Here is a 14,242-nt window from a genome sequence, read left to right on the forward strand (position 1 = left end):
ACCGGTTTAAATTTGAGACTTTGGAAAATCATATCTAAAAAACAAAAAAAAAGCCTATTAGAGAGGTATGTTATGTAAAAAATATTCAGCTTTCAAGAGAAAATATGAATATTGCGCCCTCTAGTCCAAAGCCATGAAAACAATAAAAAATGAATACAGTCAATCATTACGAATATAATATCCATATTCTTGTGCAAGTTCAAAATTTCTTAAGCTCATTAGGCTTCAATTTAATGAATCGATCATCCAATTCGGTCCACTAGTTCAAATGTTTTGAGTGTTTAAAACGAATTTTTGGAAAAAATGGGGAAGTATTGATTTTTCACCCTAAAATGGAAATGAGCACCCTTATTAAAAAAAAAAAAATACGGAGCTACAAGCAATAAAACTACCAGTTTTAACGGAAATTTGGGAACCAATATATCGATTTGGCATGGAATGGCTGTACAATGAAGTTTTTCAAGTATTTTTGGCATAAGATTTAAAAAAAACACCTAAAAAATAACACTGGATTCTTTTTTACGCGATTTTTTACGTGATTTTATTTTACGCAATTATCTGGAAATTACGTGATTTACTCGAATTTACGCCATTTTTATGGCGTTTTCTTGAAATTACGCGATTTGACACTGCCTACCGTAGCTAAATTCTTTCGATTTCGATTTGCTCGAAATTACGCTTTTTTTTGGCACGCATCAGTCGCGTAAGGAAAGAAGTCAGTGTACTATCTTTTGAATTTTTCGCTTCCAAAATGTAATTTGAATCCCCTAATTTAGTTGTTTCACAACTATATCCTGTACTAAATTTGTATGATGAATGCAATTTTTTCAACAAAAATGTGTTTTCCTTCTTTGCCTCTACCGATGCTTCCCTCCAATTTTCTTCGATTTTTCCAATTCTACTTCACATCAATCTATATAAAAACAAATGCATTCATAACATTTTTTTTCCTTTTCATTTCAGGTATTTCAGGCTCCTTACGGATGAAAGATCTTTCTCAAACGCGTTATTTACACTTCGTCTATTTACACTAAAAATTGTGATTGCGATAATTTGAAAAATCGTAAAATTGTAAAATCGAGTTCGCCCTGTATGTGTATGATGGCGTACTGCACAATCATTCTTTTTCCAGTAAGTAAATTTCCAATGCAACAACGCAACAACATAGTCGTCGCCAAGTTCATTTCGAGTTTTACTAATATCATAGGAATTAATACAGAAACCTGGGGAATGGCTGGGAAAACTCCTGTGAAAATTCAGTCAATATTTTTAGAGTTCTTCAGCTCTTTGTTCTATTGTTCTTTTGTTTTGTTCTTTTTTTCTTTTGTTCTTTTGTTCTTTTGTTCTTTTGTTCTTTTGTCCTTTTGTTCTTTTGTCCTTTTGTTTTATTTTTTTGTTTTCAGTTTTCAGCTTTTAGCTCTTATTTCCTTCCCTTTCTTCCTCTTTTTTTAAGTCTAAGTATTTTGCTTTTCATTTTAAATCTTTGTTTCTGTTTTCAGCTTTTAGCTCTTATTTCATTCCCTTCCTTCCATGATAACTTAGATCTTCCCTGTCAGAGATTGGATACTTCACTCGAAAGCTCACGAATATGCCAATGCATGCTTTTTCTTAAATCTTAGTACATATTTTGCTTTTCATTTTAATTGTTTTGTTTTCAGTTTTCAACTTTTAGTTGTTATTTCCTTCTCTTCCTTCCATGATAACTTAGATAACTCAGCAGGGTTGCCACATTTGATTCTGTAAAGTTTTCTGAAAAAATATAATTTTACAGATATAATCAAAAAACTAACGGAAAAAATAAAAAAACTGTTTTTTTTTTCTAATTTTGAATTTATTTTTCTTATTCGTATGTTACATCATAAATCAAGGTAAATAAAAAAAGGTTTTTTTCATTTCATGTTGATACATGGTTTTGCTGAACTTTGCCTTCAAATTTTCCATCAATTTCATCCTTGACGCTCCTCTTTGAGCCGAAACATCGTTATTCGCTTTCAAAATAGAGTCGATCATTGTAGGAGCCAACCGGTTTCTGGAATTCGTTTTGTTGGCATTGTTGAGCGAAAATATTCGCTGAACACTCGCTGATGAATGTGGAATTATCAAAAAGTGTGTTACAAACGCCCTTAGCAATAGATACAAAAAATTCCGATCACTTTTATGACATCCAACAGCTGGGACCAAGTTATATCTGATTCACTCAATGTTCCCCCATAAGATCCGTCATTAGCAGCTTGAATTCGTTATCTTGTTATCTTGTCAAAAAATTGTGCATAACTCGAGAATTCATCAAGCAAATGAAACCAAATTTAGCCTGTGAAGGTTTTAGGGTGCATAAATGTTTTCACGGTGGTTAGACACTCCACCACTCTCTTCAAACGGGAGCTGCCATACAAAAGAAAGACAAGTTTCTGCATAACTCGAAAACTAATTAAGCAAATGGAGCCAAATTTGGCATGCCAAGGTTTTAGGGGACACAAAACGTTTCTAGGGTGAATATACACTCCTCTCCTCTCTCTGAGGGGGGAGGGACCGCCATACATTTCTGCATAATTCAAGAACTTATCAAGTAAACGGAACAAAATTTGGCATGTGGAAATTTTAGGGAGCGTAAAACATTTCTAAGGTGGCTCAACACTCCTCCGACCTTTCTAAGGGGGGCTGCCATACAAATGAAACACAAATTTCTGCATAACTCAAGAACTAATCAAGCAAAGGGACCAAATTTGGTATACGGTTCTTTGGTGGTTCGACATACCTACCCCTCTCTCTAAGGGCATGGATCAATCAATGAACAGTTTTGCTGTTGGACCCATGAACGTGCGCTTAGTGAGAAAAAGGTGAATGTGACAACGAAAAATAAATTTTGGACGGGACGAAGTTTGCCGGGTCAGCTAGTATCCTATAATATCAAAGTCATTGTTTCTCATGCGCTCTACTAGTTCATTATGTTGAGTTATGACTATGACAGATTCAGCTACTGAAGCTGTTTTCGTTCTCCCAATTTGAATTGAAAAAATCTGTAAATCTCCACTATAAATCTGTCATCTGTATATACAGATTCTATATCTAAAATTTGGCGGAAAATCTGTAAAATACAGAATATTATGTATATGTGGCAACCCTGCCTGACAGAGTTTTGATACTTCACTCGAAAGCCCAAGAATATGCCAATGTATTAATTTCTGGTTGAATTGGGCGTCGTGCACAAATTACGTAACGCTAAAAATCCGGATTTTGATCGAGTAAAGCCTCCAATTCTTCATCTTTAAACATCCGGGAATAAGTGACAGTCGCTAGGGGCGAGGTCTGAGGAGTAAGGAGGATGGTCGAACACAGTCCATTTGAATTTTTTCAATTGCTCTTGAGTTACGCAAGCAGATTGGGACCGCACATTATCGTGGATGAGGAACACTCCTTTCGTCAATAAACCTGTCCTTTTGTTCTTGATCGCGGTGTTAAGTTGGAAGCTACGCACTTCGCGCTCGGAATAGAAAAACTCGTGCCACGCTATGAAAAATGCCTCGAACGTTAGGGCGATTATGTAGAAAAATAGAAAATAAACCGTAGATTACGAAAATCACCTTTTTTTTTTGTCCTAATTTTATTTTCCCGCGATTTTTGAGGCACTGAAACTTATTTTTTGAACGACCCTCGGATTTCCAACGAAAAATGTATTTAAATATACCACAAACAGTAAAATGTATAATTTTCAAAACCAGTTTTTTAATTTCATTGTGAAATGACAAACCGGTAAGCACCGCTTTATTATTGGTATTAGTCACCACGTTTGTCATAAACATGCTAGCGCCACAAACGCCAAATGAGTATGTTAAAACTTGAGCTGTTGACTACAAAAATAAACGCAGAATCAAATGGCGGCGAGCGGACAAAGGAACGCTAGTCTGGTGGCTCTCCAAAGGATCAATGACTCGTTATTGACACTATTCCCAGTCGCGAACAATAGCATTCAAAATCGATGTGATAATTGAGCGCAAATAATTCGGCTTCGAATGCATTATTTCTTCTTTTGTTTGTTAACACTTTACGTGTGTGTGTGTGTGTGTATCATTTGGGTGATTTTGCAATAGAAATATAAGGGCGAGTCATTTCGTCAAATGGAACAAAAAACAAAACAAATGGAATAACTGTACAAACAAAGCGATACTTCTGCGCGTTATAATCGCTCCAATAAATTCCACTGCAATACATCACTGTCACTGTTTATTCGACCAGAACTCCAACATAGGGAAAAGACAAACAGTTCTTCGTCAGTACTATATTTTGGAAGAAACCAGCTCTCATTAGCTCTCGCACAGAGATTGCACATTCATTGTCCGTTAAATGAAATCCACAGAGAGATACTTCCTGCGTGCAATGAAGTCCATTTTTCATACATATCCAACGAGGAGAGCGCAGTAACAACGGAAACAAACAAAAAATAGCATTCAAAACATCACGCTCGTAAAGCATCATCAAGCATAAAATCAAACAAAAGCCACAAAAATGAGCGCTGCGAATTCCTTCGATCCACACGCAAAAAAACAACGAAACGATTACCCGAGGATAGGTGTGTGCACACATTCGGACTGAGGGGGGCCTACATTAAACCTATCATAAATCGCGTAACTGCCCCACTCGACACACATCTTGAAAATATAAAATAAACAAGGCTGTGTTCGACACATGTGCTGCCGCTGAAGTCGGAATGTGTGGAAACAATGTTTCGCGTTGGAAAGCGAAAGCAAACGAGGAATCTCAGCTTACAACTCGCAACTTATTTGTTGTTCGCAGGAGGGGAGTTGAGGTCTTCACAGGAAAAAGGTGTTTTGACAGCTACCTCGTTTGCACTACACAACAGGAAACAACGCTTTCTGTGAACGAAAAACTAATAGGGGAACCCGGGGCAAGAGTGCCCATCTGATTATTTTTACTATTTCCATCTTTTACAATTATTTAACTACAGAACTTTGTTTTATACAGATACTGCATATATCTCACATATTATCATCCAGAACTTTAAATATTTTTTTATTGGAAAACAGATAAATACTAACTAAGCTTCTTACAACTGCAAGTCGATCTGTCAAACGCAAATAGTGTAATCGTGGTTGTGTTTGTTGTGGTCATGGTTTGTAAATATGAACGGATTTCGTTCCGAAACCAGTGGCAGATGGAAACTATGGTTGTTGCCGTACATTCTGTAAATCATGGAGACTAGCTGCGGAGGAATATAGTTTGCCCTGAAGAACATTGGCCAAATATGTGTAGAAGTTAGTTTTAAAACTGTGTTTTCTAAACAATCACCCCACATGACAGAACCAAAAACATAGGAAAATAACAGCTGTAATATTAAATTTGTATCTGAATAGAATCAAATGTCATTTCTCTCCTTCGCCTTTTTTGTTTAGGCATAGAATGTTATGACCCTGAAGGAAAAGATAAGAAAGGAATCGAAACATAAACATGAGTCACTTGTTTATGTTGTCTCACGCATTAACCGCATAAGAAATGTAAGCAGACGGGAAAAATATTCTTTACCCTAGGCCGATAACGATGCAGTTTCGGTTGTTTGAATATGACAGATAGATATTTTCTCCCTTTCTTAGTTTTAACTTAGATTAAGAACCTCTGTATATAAACCTCAAAATTTGTAAAATAATGTTAGTTCTATTCTACAGTTCAACCGGGACTGTTCTATTAACCTCTGTTCGTGAGGTCCGAAATCCTTCTGGTAATCCAGTAGAGAATCTTTTGGTTCCATTTCAAGGTGCATAGTCCTTCAACATAGTGAGGAAACTAGCTAGAAAACGAACCAGGCCAAGAGTCTCTATTGGATTCACAAGCGCACTTAGCTCAAGCGAAAACTCTTTTCTCCCTTCCAGTGTCATAGGCCTGCTGATCAGCAAGGCAACTAGGAGGAAGCGGGAAAGGCCGAGTAATAGCTTATTCTAAGCGCAAAAATAGTCCGCCAAAGAACAGTTGGTCCGCGTCGGTATTTTTAGTTTCGTCGGTTAAGAAAGTCTCGCTAACTCGAACCTTCGCACGAGGAGACTTTTAGAACGCGCGTAACACCACCAGACTTGAGTTTGCGTTCTTTGGAACCACCGTGAATTTCACAGTGCTTTTTTCATCAAAAATTATATTTTTATAAGATTGGCACTCTTGCCCCGTACTCGAAAAATACAAGCCAAAAACATCATTTTTGTAAATGAAACATTTTCATAGTAAACATAACTTTTGAACAATTATAAATAGGATTATAAATGAACAAACCAGCAAAAATAATTATAGAAGGTTGTGTTCAATACACGACCCCATTGTTGACGTAGAACTACGCTGTGGTCTAATTCAAGTCGCTTGTTTATAACTGCGGATATTATTTTATAATGCAACGAAAATTTTGAAATAACCATTCTACCAGTTTGTCGCTCTGAAATTGTTTTTTTTTAATGTAGAATCATTTGATGATAATTGTTTGATGATTCCTTCTTGTGCTCGCTGAACAATACTTTGCTCGAGATAAGCGCAGCTGTCATCCTTAGTAGAGAAAGTTTTGCTACTGGCAAGTGAAACCAAATCACATACATAATTCCAGAACGACATTCACTTTCTTGGTGACTAAATAAACGGAATAAACTCTATCTGTTAATCTCAACAACCTCGAAAAGAGTAGCACTGCTTCATTATGATCAAGATTAGCGCAAATGCAATTCTAGTTGAAAGCAGTTTTGCGACTGGCACGTGAGCCCAAACAAATTAATAACTTAATATAACTTTTTGAATAACTTGGTATTCCCCAAATAATTTTTTAGTGCACAACCTTAACACCTGCTTCACCATTGCGTCAGTTCAATGCATTGATGATAGAAAACAATGTTAACTGTTTGGAAAAAGGCTGAATATTTGCCTCAGCAGAGATTCATTACTAATACCCTAGCGTAAATATTTCCCTCCCGCTATCTTCCCTCCTTGTTTATATTTATCATTACGACCAAGGATGGAAAACAAGGGAGCATGATGCGATTTACGATTAATCGCAAACTGCACAGATCGTAATCTGTGCAAACTGCGACTAACTATTAATCCTCTCCCATCATAACCAAATGATTTTCTCTTGGTAACTCTGAGTTGACCAAAGCATTGCTAGACTGAAACTAGTTAGAATAATTGAGTTACTCTCCTTCCTCGTTTTGTTTACAACTCCTAACAAGAATTTACTCCATGGGAATGAGTATCTCTATGACGTACGCTTTACGATTCTCGCTCTCTCGTCTGGGCGTTCAATTTTCCTCTCCGAGCGCGTTTACTTCGATGAAACTGTGCGAGGAAAAAAGGCGCTACAACAGATAGGACGACGTTAATGTTTAATGTTCCACAGAGGATTTCTCAGATGGTGTTTAAATTCATCTACAAGAGACTACAAAAAAAAATCCCCCTCAAATCACTAATTTTCTGAGTTAATGTAAATGCGGTATTGGCCAAGGCTATTACAATATCGAACACGTGGTCTTGCGAGATATATTTTTCCGCCAGCACAAATACAGAACACTCCTTTCGGGCCCGAGTAAACTTATGGCTAGGAAAGGCCTTAATTACCTTGAATTAATCAAAAAGATAAATTAGCGCAAATATGTCAACATATGTTTTTTGTGTAAGCACGTAAATATTTAGGATTGTGGAACTCTACATAATTTGTATGCAAATAGACTATCCACAGTTTGTGGGGGGAATACTCATACAACTCAAATGGGTAATGATTATCTGCTATCACAAAGCTGAGAAATTGTTTGACGTTTTGTTTCACTTCTTATTCATTCAAAAAAAATTAAGCTTTGTTTTAAAATGTTTTCTTATCCTGAGACTGGCTCACCATATTGCACTGCTACTAAAACCGTAGGCTAACCTCAAGGATATTTTTTATCCATTTTCGGCGAATAATCAATAGAGTGCCGTGTTATGAAACATCAGAACAATAGCAAAAACAACATCACGATCATAAGGTGGTGGTTCGGTTATTCCAAACGACATTGAAATATATTCCATCTGATCATCTTTAGGAAGGTTAACGACCTTCAAAGGATAAATTTATTTTGGGAACATTAAATTGATATTCATGATTTCCAATCGGACGTTTATCCGCTCTGATAATAATTGTGTGGTCCTCACAAAGCATATATTCCAATGTCAGTTCACTTAAATTCTTCGCATACCGTTTGATGATTAGGTAGGATGTTGATAATCATTTTCTGCGATACCGATTGTTCCAACAGTATTTATTCGACAATATGGAGATTGAATATCTGAAATTAACCAGATTCAACCAAACAAATCTGCGGACAAAGCAGTATGTACACTCAAGAGATGCAACAAGTTTGAAGGGATATGAAAAAAAAACATTGGTCGTTCAATAAATCTACTGCCACATATGTGGGAAGTCCACGATATATGAATAACATATGTCCATACTAATTCATTACATTTATTTGTAACGAAAAACGTAACCACACAGAATTGAGTTAATCAAATATGTGATCCGTTTTATCTACAAAATAAAAAAGCATCTTAGATTCCATTGAATTCAAAAAGTGTTTCGTGAAATCACTAATTGAATTATTATTAGAAAAAATCTTTGAAGAGAAATGTGAATGTTCAGAATTATTGGAATCTAAAAAACGATTTTGGGCGGGATGAGATTCGCCCAAATCTGCTGGTAATAAAATTAATCTATTGCATCCATTACCCGTCTGCTGCTCATCTGGCGGGAGACGATAGCAAAATAAAATCGACACGCCACTCACTGCGGTCAGTGCAATAGAGAATTAAAAATCCCTCGATGAGTGTCGTAAGATTTCAGTTGATCGTCTCTTGTACACTTTCCGATCAAGAACTCATCAGCCGCTCTATGGGATGGGATTAATCGTTTGTGGCTTGCACTCACGATAAACCTTGAGTAGTAGAAGTAACGCTTCGAGAGTACTTGCAGTGGGGATTCCTCTTTCATATTGCTTTTTTGAGATCTTGGTAGCTCACCGTTCCAAGTTTTCTCTCTGTGTACATATGAAGGATAAAAGAGCATCGCCTGCTGGGGGTGATTGAAAAACATCCGACTAGAGGGATATACTTATTCATTGATCGTTGAATGTGATTTTTTACCATCACTGATTACGACTACATAATTTTCAACACAAAACAATCGGCAATCATAGCATAAAAATAGGCGATTGTTGCATCGTTACAGGGCCAATGCACACGGGAGCAGATACAAATGAGGTTTCAGCGTAGCGAAAATGAACTATTTTTCCGTACGGGTTATGAAGCACGTACGAACGCTCACAAATATCCATTTATCGATGGATTGAAGCAACTAAATATACACACACTTATCTCCGTTCTGCGCTCTGCTCAACAGAAGCCCTTTCTGTTAATATTGCCAGTCTACATTAGCTAGGCTATCATCCTTTGTGGAGAGAGTTTTCCTACCGTCATGCGAAACCAAATCACTGACAAAATTCCAGAAAATTTATTTTCTTGGTGAGCTGACGATAACCTTGATGATTCCCCACACAATTGTGTAGCTCAGAACTTTAATGCAAGGCGTCAGTTTGATGCAATGATTGCAATGCTAGAGACATCAGCGAGTGAGTAATTTGGTCGCGTCCACAGCTCAATCCGAAACGAAGACATGTGATGACGCAAAACAAATAAGAACAAGCGATTGACATTGCTTTGAATACAGAACGATACTGAAAGTTTGCCTTCCTTCCTTGCTTGAGACTTTAAACTTCTTCAGTTCTTTCATCTCTAACCTTCAAAAAGGCCCTTGGAAAACTTGACTTTATCCATCATATTACTCCTCCACCCCCATTGCCTTGAGAAAGGCATTCGATCCCTCGCCGTCCAGCTCGCCCAGCAACGATGTTGTTCAGTCGATCTCCTCACGAATAATGAAAGTTTGCATCTGCGAGATCCACTGCGAGATACTCTAGGCGAATATTCCCCTTCTTTCTTTTTCTTTTCCTTTGTTCACTTTACATCTTATGATTTCCCCTTCGTTATCGACGATAAGTTGCTCGTTATTGACAGCTCTGTTCGGGAAAGCACACAAATGGACCGAACAAATGTATGAGGAAATGGGAATGCTTCCAATTTAACAATTTTAACAATTTAAACCATATACAGACTATGGGATTGTAATGTATAGCATATCAAACAAATCTTAGGGAATTTCCGATTCGTTTGGTATATAAATCGCCAAAATCCGTTCGCGGCAAAAATAGTTATTAACGTTAACTTTATTTCATAAAAACGTGACCTGTTTTCTGATTAGGTAACCTTAATGAAAGTAGTTCTACGTCAAAAAAGGAAAAAATATAACAAAAGAGCATTCAAAAACGCGTATTGGCTTAAGGCTCTTGACCCGGGTTCCCCTACCAGCCGAGAATAAAATAGTGGCTGCAATGATTGTCGGATGTTAACATGCAAATCATTTGCTCTACAAGATTTCAAGCTTCCCAAAAAGGTCATCACCGTCGTCGACTGATTAAAGTTCTCCATGTTTTAGAACCTATGAGCAAATTTCAAATCCTCAATATCTGTTATGCCTGGAATTCATACCACTGAGACACTGCGAGTCGGACCGAAAATCAAATCTTTTACTCGCCAATAAATTCCGTACCGGAGGATTGGTTTTACACGATTGACCAAAAAACCTGCCCGCCTCACATTTGTTTTACAACCGACCATTAGCCTCCTCTCAAAAGTGGAATAAGAGATTCCATTCCCACTGCTAATTATCGCGCGCCGTTCACACAGTGGTATTATAGGAAACGGAAATATGTAATTATTGCGTGGTAACAATTAATTTTCGACCCGCAGTTTACACAATTGGCTCGAATTGGGTAACTCGGCGTTAGCACTTGGCAACAATATCGGCGGACGCGGTGTTAGCGCGAGCACACACATACAAAACGACCCGAAAACCGAAAACAGATCAGCAAACAGCGACCTTACCTACGGTGAGAGCCGCGCACGGTGGGTGCAATTACCCTCGACACAGTATTCGGATTTACATTCACGACTAACCGCAAGCACCACCCACCCAGCAAAGGCAGGAAGCAGAAGTTTATCGAGTTAAACTGAGCTTAAACTCGTAGGTAACCGAGGCGGCACTAACACCTGTAGATAGTAATGATGGGGCCCACCATCCCCTCTTTCGGATCAAAAATCTCAAAACACCCTGTGCCACCCTTATACAGGTTGGTCCTTACCATTACCCTTACCCTTACCGATGGTTGATGATACGTATCTCTTTTTACCGTTAAAAACGTTCGACCTTGACTCTAGATTGGTTTGGAGAGGGGTGGATATACATATACATTTCCGCATTTCAAAGGAAACTTGGGGAATGGGTAAACAGAAAATATAACTTCCGAAAATATGTCGTGTTTAGTTACGAACTCGACAACTCGATTGTTCACGTTGCCACTTCGTGGGAAATCTCATTAAGAAGCTCGCGTCAGATTCCACAAACGTGTTATTCTTGTTGTTTTTGTTGCTGCTTTGTGCCTCACAATCAAGAAGAGGACAATAATGCCATTAACATCAATTGCTGCAACTCCAAGAACAATAATGATAACGAACGAAACCAGGTCCAGAGTCCCGCAGAGTCGGTTTTGAGCTGGAATATTATTATTTTAATCCGAGCGATGACATCACTGCGAAAACCTTCATTACTAATCGAGATCCACACAACAAGTCGATGATCGAAGCTGTATGTCAATACTGGGAGAGTGAGCAACGCGTTACATTTTTGTCCTTCACCCGTTCAAGTGTTGTCCGAATTTGATCAGCTGTGTTATTTCATTTCTGTAAATAAAATATTTTTTACTTTGTTGTTGGATGATGAATCATTTTATATTTCAGTTTGTCACTTCCTCTGTGGCTTAAAATTTTCAAAATAAACATTAGCTCCTGGGCATATGTTCCAATGTGAGGTTCGTAAGAACAATGAGCATTGCACTGCAAACGTGGGTCCCTTCTATCGTTTCAAATAGATAATAATCCGATGAAGGGTGACGAATAAATGTGTGATGGGGCAGTATTGATGTGGTACCATTTTTTCAAATTTCGGTTGTCCAAGTAATTCAATTTATGACGCTTAGGATTCTCGAAAACAATCCATCTTTCGCCGCCTCTCACAATTCCATGAAGTTGTACGAGATTTTTTTTTCATAACTAGCAATCAGTATTTCGCCAGTATTTTTTTTCTTTTAAATTCGTGTGGTACCCATTCCAACATATCGCAGATCTTTTTCGTGGCCATGGTTTCTCGAGTCACATTACTCGATACTGAAGTTGTTGTTTTGATCCACTCAAAGCACCAAGCGATTTACCAAGAACACACTCACCACTAGCTTTGACAAGCATTCGATAGATTTCGCAGCGGTTTTTATCAAGTATACACAAATATCGACATGTTCAACACTCTTCCAAACAAATCTATTGTGCAACATTTTATTAATACTAGCTGACCCGGCGAACTTCGTCTCGCCCAAAATTGTTGTTTTGATATGAATTCTTTAGAACAAATTTCTAAACGTTTTCTCATCATAACATTTTTCTATGGGCAGAATACAACAAATGCAACAAAATGAAGACGGCTCAAAAGGGACCTTTCCTTCTTCAGATTTTGCGATTCGCAACACATTTGGCCTTCCTTTTTTATTCATATAGATAGGAATGCGTTATTCCGCCTGAAAGTCCATTTCCACCTTGAAACAAAGATCAATTTCGTTAGCGCAAACATCGAATGGACTAACAACGCTTATCATGATGTAGTTTTCGAACATATGGGAAATCAATTTTCCGAATTTTCTAACTTTCCTTCAGAGTTTTCCGAAAATCTTCCGATTTGTTCTCTCCATAACATTGATCTACGGGCAGAGACTAATACATCAAAATAAAGATGGCTCAAATCGGGCGATTCCTTTTTCGGGTTTCGCGCTTAGCAACACATTTGGCCTTACATTTTTATGTATATAGAAGATATGCATAGTCAATTTTTTCGAGTTTTTCTAAGTTTTTCTTTCTTTTTTCGTTCTCCCGTGTTGATGAGTTCTACGTACGTGGGAAAATCCCTCTTTTATATATAAAGATTTGTAATTAAACTAATGTTTTTGTTTATCCCATTTGTTTATTTTATTTTGACTTATCAGCATTTTCAGCAGTAACAGAGTCGGATTTATTCGTGTATATTCACATCTCACTGATAACATGTAATTTACATCACAAACATCACTCGGCTTTTAGCCGTAAGAGTATTCCTTTATTCTACTGTTTACATTTGGACCAAACACAGCGCGCCATCATTGTTGTGTTACTCATAGCACGAATAGTCCGATGTTTCTTGTTGCAAAGCAGCAGAGTGTGTGTGAACAGAGAGAGGCTTTTCACTTTATGGTTTTTGCGTAGCTATAGCACACACAAAGATGGTCAACTGATGGCCCTGATATTTGAACTGAATATCAAGAGGACACGCAACTGACTATGAAGGCTGCCAAAAAACCAATGTTTAATATTTGTAAATTATAATTTGTAACTGTTCGCTTGTTACTCCAGTGAAGACGAGTGTACTTAACCAAACGTGGACAGAAAATATATCATATAATGATGATTATTAGACCGTTATAGACCTCTTTCTTCTGATTTTTATCCTTATTTTCATTGTTTTATTTTTTTTTTAAATTCTTCTTTTGTCTCATACTTCTTTCTTTTTTTTGTCTTGTCATCTTTTTAGATGACACTAGCATTCCTAGAGAAAGTTCGTCATCTCAGTGTAATATTCCTCGCGTCATTTTCAATTAATTTTCTTTTCTGCTTATTTATTATTTTTCTTTTTCTTGTCACTTTTTCCTTATTTCTTATTTTCTTCTCCTACTTGCGGTAACCTTTTGAAGACAGACGCATAGGTAGAATTTTTACGAATGAAGGGTTCCATAAGAAACAGGTTCAATGAAAATTGATCATTTATTGGGGAAGAATCTTATTAGAGTTGAGGGAAATCAAGACAAGGATATTCCAATAGGTTTATTGGAATTTTCCATGCCATACATTTATGGAAAATGTAGCTAATGCAATAGTTTTAGTTTTCAGAGATGTGTACATCCTCAGTGAAGGATTAGGATAAGAGAGAAAAATCAGTAGAGAAGTCCATCGCAGGGGAACAGTCGTGCCTCCTGACGAA

At 37.3% G+C, this 14,242-nt stretch overlaps 1 protein-coding gene across 5 annotated transcripts in view; it reads left to right on the forward strand.

Annotated features, from left to right (window-relative positions):
• The window catches only part of LOC129767184 (phosphatidylinositol 4-kinase beta), a 201,576-nt gene that overhangs the window by 76,004 nt on the left and 111,330 nt on the right, over positions 1–14,242 (forward strand). The window contains exon 1 of one of the 5 annotated variants that reach the window (XM_055767817.1): positions 986–1,131. The exons of the other annotated variants lie outside the window; for them this stretch is intronic. The gene's annotated coding sequence lies outside the window, so the exon portion shown is untranslated. Of the gene's footprint in view, positions 1–985; positions 1,132–14,242 lie in introns of those variants that run through there. 5 annotated transcript variants of the gene reach the window in all.

This window comes from Toxorhynchites rutilus, chromosome 2, assembly GCF_029784135.1.
Source record: "Toxorhynchites rutilus septentrionalis strain SRP chromosome 2, ASM2978413v1, whole genome shotgun sequence".
Classification (NCBI taxonomy): Eukaryota; Metazoa; Arthropoda; class Insecta; order Diptera; family Culicidae; genus Toxorhynchites; species Toxorhynchites rutilus.